Genomic DNA, 7,500 nt, shown 5'->3' with positions numbered 1-7,500 from the left:
GCATGGGGCGGGCTTTATAATGACAGGATCCAATCACTATCTCTTATCCGGCATGGGGCGGGCTTTATAATGACAGGATCCAATCACTATCTCATATCCGGCATGGGGTGGGCTTTATAATGACAGGATCCAATCACTATCTCTTATCCGGCATGGGGTGGGCTTTATAATGACAGGATCCAATCACTATCTCTTATCCGGCTTGGAGCTTTACACGATGGCAGACAGAGCGGTGTGTTCAACACAACCAACGGCTGCACAGATCCACTGTCAATCTCAACTGAGATTTGAGACACAGCCTGGGGTTTACCAGCCTGGAGTATACACACACTCTCACTCACACACATTATATACAATACTATGAATATACTCACACACACTCTCACTCACACACATTATATACAATACTATAAATATACTCCCACACACACTCACACACACACACTCTCTAGCAGACATCATTTACTCTCTCTCTCTCACACACACACACACACTCTCTAGCAGACATCATTTACTCTCTCTCTCTCTCACACACACACACACACACTCTCTAGCAGACATCATTTACTCTCTCTCTCTCTCTCACACACACACACACACTCACTCACTCCAGTGTATCCTCTACGTTTATTTCAGCCAGAGGTGGGCACAAATACATCAAAAACTATTTTGTTACAAACTACAAATACTGGATCATAAAATGTAACAAAATAAAATACAAAATACTGATGTGAAAAATGTATTTAATTAAAATACAAGTAATTAGTCATTTGAAAATACAAAAATATCCACACAATAATCATGGTGTACCAACTTTTTAAAAAGAAACTACAAGGCATATTATTGAAAATGTATCCCCAAGAGATAGTCTAGTCGTGATCCCCATAGGCCCAATAGTAAACCCAGAAATGTTGAGTACCCTAAAGTTTTATTGCAGAAATGTCATCTATAGGCCTAGTGGGTGGAATTCAACTTGGTATTGAGACCAGGAATGGGCCCCATATTCAGCTGGGCAGACCTCTACATTTCAAGTCCAAATGGAACCAAGAGCACACATGCCATGGTGGAAGGCTGCAGGTCAGAGAGAGCCTCCTGCAGAGGCCAGAGACATCACACAGTTTGAGTGGGAGGTTGCTAGTGAAGGGGCTGTCATGCCCGCTCTTGCCATTCAGGCAGTGGCTCTAGTAAATTTGCTTGATGTCACCAGCTGTAGCTGCAGCACATTGAAAGCCTGCAGCAAAGGAAACTGCAGCTGCCATGCTGCAAGTCTCAGTTGTACTGACTACTGCAAGTGTGAAGGGGGTGAGGTCCGCTGCTGCAACCCATTCACAATACATTCAGATAAAGATCAAGAAGATGATGAGACTGAAGGAAATGAGGAAAGAAATGATGAAGATGGTGAAGGCTATTGAGTGGGATTGTGTGCTTGTTGTTAAATGTGTGTGTGTGTGTGTGTGTGTGTGCGCGTGTGTACATAATATAGTTATATAGTTTACAGTGTGTGTGTGTGTGTGTGTGTGTGTGTGTGTGTGTGTGTGTGTGTGTGAGTGCGTGCGTGCGCGCATTGCATGTTCTATATAGTTCTTGTATATAGTTATTGTGCATTTGTGTACGTGTGCATGCTGGATATAGTTATTTTGCATATTGTATATAGTTATTGTGGGTTTGTGTGTATGTGCACGCTGTATATAGTTATTTTTCATGTTGTATATAGTTCTTGTGCATTTGTGTACGTGTGCATGCTGGATATAGTTATTTTGCATATTGTATATAGTTCTTGTGGGTTTGTGTGTGTGCATACTGTTATATAGTTATTTTGCATGTTGTATATAGTTCTTGTATATAGTTATTGTGCATTTGTGTACGTGTGCATGCTGGATATGGTTATTTTGCATATTGTATATAGTTCTTGTGGGTTTGTGTGTGTGCATGCTGTTATATAGTTATTACCTCCGCCAAGGAGGTTATGTTTTCATCGGGGTTTGTTTGTCTGTTTGTGTGATCCGGATCACCGTCTGGATCCAGGAGGCGGTTATGTTTTCGCTTGGCGGAGGTCTGCACTCTCGGAGTGCTTTTCTAGTTTTGCATGGCACACTTAAATTCTTAATCTGTCTGTCCATAGGTCAACACTGCCTCCTTACCAAGTTTCTTAAAGGTTTTCACCAACTCACCCCCCCCCCCCCCCCAAGTATACGTGTTTACCTTGGAAAAACAATTTTGAGCCTGGCTTTATCACACTATCTGCTTTTGTGTGTATGCAAATTAGAGCATTTTTAATGAGATAGGGCCTCATTTGCATATGTAAACATTAAAATATACAAAAACATGCAATACATGTTTTTCTCATCTTAACATAAGTAATCAACTCAGAAAGTTTCATGGTGATATCTATTATTTAAATTTTTTGCCCTATTCACCTGTACTGCCTCGCCTTAATTGCCTATTTATGCTAATTATGCAAATTGCCCAAAGTGCAACTTTAGGCAACCAAGTTGAATTCCACCCACTAGACCTATAGATGACATTTCTGCAATAAAACTTTAGGGTACTCAACATTTCTGGGTTCATGAAATCATGACTAGACTAAGACAAGAAATACTATTTTCTGATTGGCTGGCAGAGGGCTATTAATTCTGTACATTGGTGCTCCTATGAAGTAGATCTGGTAAAAAATTTTAAACAGCATCCCATATTGATGATTGAACTTACAAGAAGCAAACTTCGCAACAGTGAAATCAATTGTAACATAGCACAGTGTTTCCTAACTGGTGGGTCGGGACCCAAAAGTGGGTCGCGGAACCGTTCTGGGTGGGTCACAGAGCTTGTTGTTAAAAATAAATAAAAAATCGGCAATTTAAAATGCTACCTTATCAGATCTAATATCGGACCTTTATTTTGATAAACTTTATTCGTAGCCTACAAATCAGTCATTGCCATGGACATAGACAATGTATATGTGACAGGTCATGTTAGAGATCATTTTAGTGGTAAACGGAAGTAGGCTGCTACTCTGAATATTTGAAGTAGCCTACAGTAGGCTCAGATATGGATTCACTTCAACTGAGGACAAAATAGGACAGAAACCCCATTGTGTGGTGTGCAGTAGATGGCTGGCACATGAGAGCATGAAACCATCAAAACTAAAATGCCACATGGAAACAAGGCACCCCTGTCAAAGTCAAACCTGTCGAGTACTTTGAAAGGTGACATCAAGAGTTGAAGACTTCACAAATGTAGGCTAATGCCAAACAAGTAGGCCTACAGGCACTTCGCTTGTCTTACCATGTAGCTCACCATATCCATTGTCTTGAACGCTAAAAAAAATATATATATGGGTCGCAACTTTATGAACATGGGAAATTGTGGGTCCCAAAGTCAGACCAGTTGAGAACCACTGACACGGCATACTACCCACTATCATTTCCGTAACCAATCAATGTAGAACGACAAATTTAACAGGTCGACCTCTTTTTAAACTGAACTGCATTTCCCTTTTTGCGCTATAAATGCATACCTATTGCCTGCATACATGAATGGCAACATGGGGGACAAACAGAATAACATCCTGTAAGGTGTCCCGATATACAGAATTAATTAACTTGGTGGAGATAACTCTTTCTGCATCGGGGAGGTCTTTGTGTCCGTCTCCTGCATTATTTCTGCATACCTCGGCAGATGTTATCCCTGGCATAAATCCTCATGTCAAATCCATTAAGTGGTTTTAATACTGTCCTGTAGTGAGAATGAACATCAGCTATTAGGTACTCGAGGTCATGGGGTCAAAGGTCATCATATGGGGTCCATGTCCTAATGTTCTCCCTTTACATGTTACGCTATCCTTCCAAAAGGGTAATGAAATTAGTATTTGTATGGACAATTGGCCATATCATCGGGCACCCACCCTATTCTTATGGAGCAGCCCCTAGGCAACAAGAAACGCCATGATTCTGGCCTTTGGCACCCAGACTATTATAAGCATAGCTTATTGTAATGGTTAGTATATTTAACTGAGTGATGAAATGTTGGCTTATTAGAGAATTAGAGAAGTATTTAGTTACAAACTACATTAGATTTTTTCCAATCCTGCAAAATACAAATTCCAAAATACGCTAAAGTAATTAAATAAGTATTTAAAATACATATAATTAAAATACTGCCCATGTCTGATATCAGCATGGCGGCCCGCCACGGTTTAATTAATACCGCCACGGTATCAGAATCAGGGCAGACGCACAATGTAGCTGCAGTTGCTTTTTAAATAATGCTGCCGACGTATCCTCCCCTGCTGGCTGCCGCTCACATTGCAATTTCACAATAAGTAGCCTAAAACTAGTCAGAGGTTATTATGGCCCGTCTAGTTTCACTTCAAATATTATATATACTGTATTGATGTAGCCTATTTAAAACATTAACTTTCTTCTCAGTGTTTCCTCGGTGCCACTGCTTCAGAATTAGGGGAGACGCAAAATATTGTCCGGAAGCATAGTAGGCTAAATGCCCTCCGCTGGTTGCTGAAAATTGCAGTTTAACAATAAACAGCAATGCTAATTCCTGTCTGTACCTGTCTAGTTTTATTCCATAAATATATTGTTTTTATAGACGTTAGTGGCATGCGCTATCAAGAGCTTCCATGTGCTACGCATGTTTGTCAACATCGCAAAAACTACAATTTTCGCACAACTTGGTGGAAAGGTGTAGCACAGGCTAAGGAAAACCCATTCATTTCTGGAGCTGATCGTATTGAAAATATTTCCCATATCGTAGCCTATTAGCTCGCTCACAACAACAGCAAAAATTAAACTGGAGAGTGGATGTCTCTGCGAAGACACCGCTGTTACAGTAGATGCACACTCAATCGTGAATCGACGCAGTAAAAAAGCAATGACTGGCAGTAACAAAGGTAAATTAGATTAAAGCAAAACTTGGCCAACTTGGGCTGCTGCCACTGTTAAAAAAAAATCTAGCGGAAACACTGCACTCACACGCCTTATATGCAATACCATTAATATAGACATTCGCTCTCACTCACATATTATCAAATCCACTGACCACTCCTCATCCAGCTTCACGGCCTTCCGATTCAACAAAGGACACATGCCAATATCCTACTGCCCCCCTTTAAAGGACACATGACAATATCCTACTGCTCCCCTTTAAAGGACACATGCTAATATCCTACTGCCCTCCTTTAAAGGACACATGCCAATATCCTACTGCTCACCTTTAAAGGACACATGCTAATATCCTACTGTTCACCTTTAAAGGACACATGACAATATCCTACTGCCCCCTTTAAAGGACACATGCTAATATCCTACTGCCCTCCTTTAAAGGACACATGCCAATATCCTACTGCTCACCTTTAAAGGACACATGACAATATCCTACTGCCCCCTTTAAAGGACACATGCTAATATCCTACTGCTCACCCTTTAGCCGCCAGGGTTTAAATAGGATTTTTCACATCAAAATTTCAAAAGGCCATGGCTTAAAAGTGGTCAGAGATAAAGTCCTACTGTAAATGTGAAAATCATTGAGTATGAACAAAAGTTTAAAAAGGGGGTACATTTACTAATCTAATTAGCATATTATGACGTCACTGGATGGTAACCACCGTGAATTATGCACATTTCAGTAAATACTAGATGTTGAACATATTTGAGCAGTTTTACTTACTTTTTTTGTCATTTCACCCACATAACAAATGAACAGGAAAACAGTCACATGTAAACCAACAATAGTAAACTATTACTATAACCACAAACCCTATGCTACTATACAATAAAGTAGCCTGGTCAAGTAAGTGAAGTCGAGAGTGAAGTATCTAGACTCTTGACATGCAGCCGTCCTACCACATGCTCGCTGGACCCTATACCTACGAACCTACTTCAGTCCATCAGCCCGACCATCGCTCCAGCTATCACACATGTGATCAATGCCTCGCTAACCTCCGGCACATTTCCAACAGCGTTCAAAATGGCCTGAGTAACACCGTTACTTAAGAAAGCTTCTCTCAACCCTACTCAAGTCGAGAACTACCGCCCTGTCTCACTCCTGCCTTTCCTATTCAAAGGCATTGAACGAGCAGTCTCAAAACAGGTCTCTGACTTCCTTTCACAGAACAACCTTCTGGATCCAAATCAGTCTGGGTTCAAAAGCGGCCACTCTACCGAAACGGCTCTGCTGTCTGTAACAGAAGCCTTAAAAGAAGCCAGGGCGACTGCTCGGTCATCAGTACTCATTCTGCTTGACTTATCGGCTGCCTTTGACACGGTTAATCACCGCATCCTTCTCTCTATACTCGCTAACATGGGAATCTCTAGTTCTGCTCTCTCCTGGTTTGAATCCTACCTCACAGGACGCTTGTTTAACGTATCATGGCTTGGTCAGCTATCTGCACCTCACCATCTCACCACAGGGTCCCCCAGGGTTCAGTGCTGGGCCCCCTTCTCTTTGCTATCTACACCACCTCCTTGGGACAGATTATCCGTTCGCATGGCTTCTCATACCACTGCTATGCAGACGACACACAGCTCTATCTGTCCTTTCCACCTGGTGACCCCTTGGTTTCAGCACGGATCTCGGATTGCGTCTCAGACATAGCTACATGAATGAAGGCACACCACCTCCAGCTGAACCTCTCAAAGACTGAACTGCTGGTCCTCCCAGCTAAACCTACCATACACCACGACATCAACATCAAATTTGACTCCCTGTCTGTTTCACCTACCAGGACTGCAAGAAATCTAGGAGTTGTTCTCGACAACTAACTAAACTTCTCAGATCATGTTGCCTCAGTCGCCCGGTCATGCCGTTTCGCACTCTACAACATACGGAAAATCAGGACTTATTTGACTCAAGATGCTACCCAACTTCTGGTTCAGGCAATAGTCACCTCACGACTCGACTACTGCAACGCCCTCCTGACAGGTCTCCCAGCCTGCGCAGTGAAACCACTTCAGATGATCCAGAACGCGGCGGCGCGCCTGGTCTACAACCAACCCAAAAGGGCACATGTTACCCCGCTGCTCATCCAGCTACACTGGCTACCTATGGCGGCCCGCATCAAATTCAAGGCTCTAACGCTTGCCTACAAAGTAGTCTCCGGTTCTGCTCCCACCTACTTGAATGCCCACATACAGACATACACTACCTCCAGACTGCTGTGCTCCTCAGACGAACAACGTCTAGCTCTACCACCGGTACACTCAGGCCAATCCAAACTTTTCTCATCTGTTGTTCCTCGTTGGTGGAACACACTACCAGTTCCTACAAGGGCAGAGACATCCCTCTCCATTTTCAAAAAACTCCTGAAGACCCAGCTCTTTAGAGAACATCTCCTCTCATAGCAACACTTACAACAAGTCGTGCTGATCCTAGCACTCACCAGCCGTCTTAAACTGACAAGTAACTGTTAAAAACAGCACTCACTGATGCACTTATTCTTACTGTACTAAGAATATAATGTTTTTTAAATTGTCCTAAAATTGTTGAGAACTG

General features: G+C 42.2%; 1 protein-coding gene across 1 annotated transcript in view; it reads right to left on the bottom strand.

Annotated features, from left to right (window-relative positions):
• mrvi1 (murine retrovirus integration site 1 homolog) overlaps positions 1 to 7,500 on the bottom strand; it is a 189,063-nt gene that overhangs the window by 161,956 nt on the left and 19,607 nt on the right.

This window comes from Alosa sapidissima, chromosome 20 (assembly GCF_018492685.1).
Source record: "Alosa sapidissima isolate fAloSap1 chromosome 20, fAloSap1.pri, whole genome shotgun sequence".
Taxonomy (NCBI): domain Eukaryota; kingdom Metazoa; phylum Chordata; class Actinopteri; order Clupeiformes; family Clupeidae; genus Alosa; species Alosa sapidissima.
This window is presented reverse-complemented; position numbering and strand designations above follow the sequence as displayed.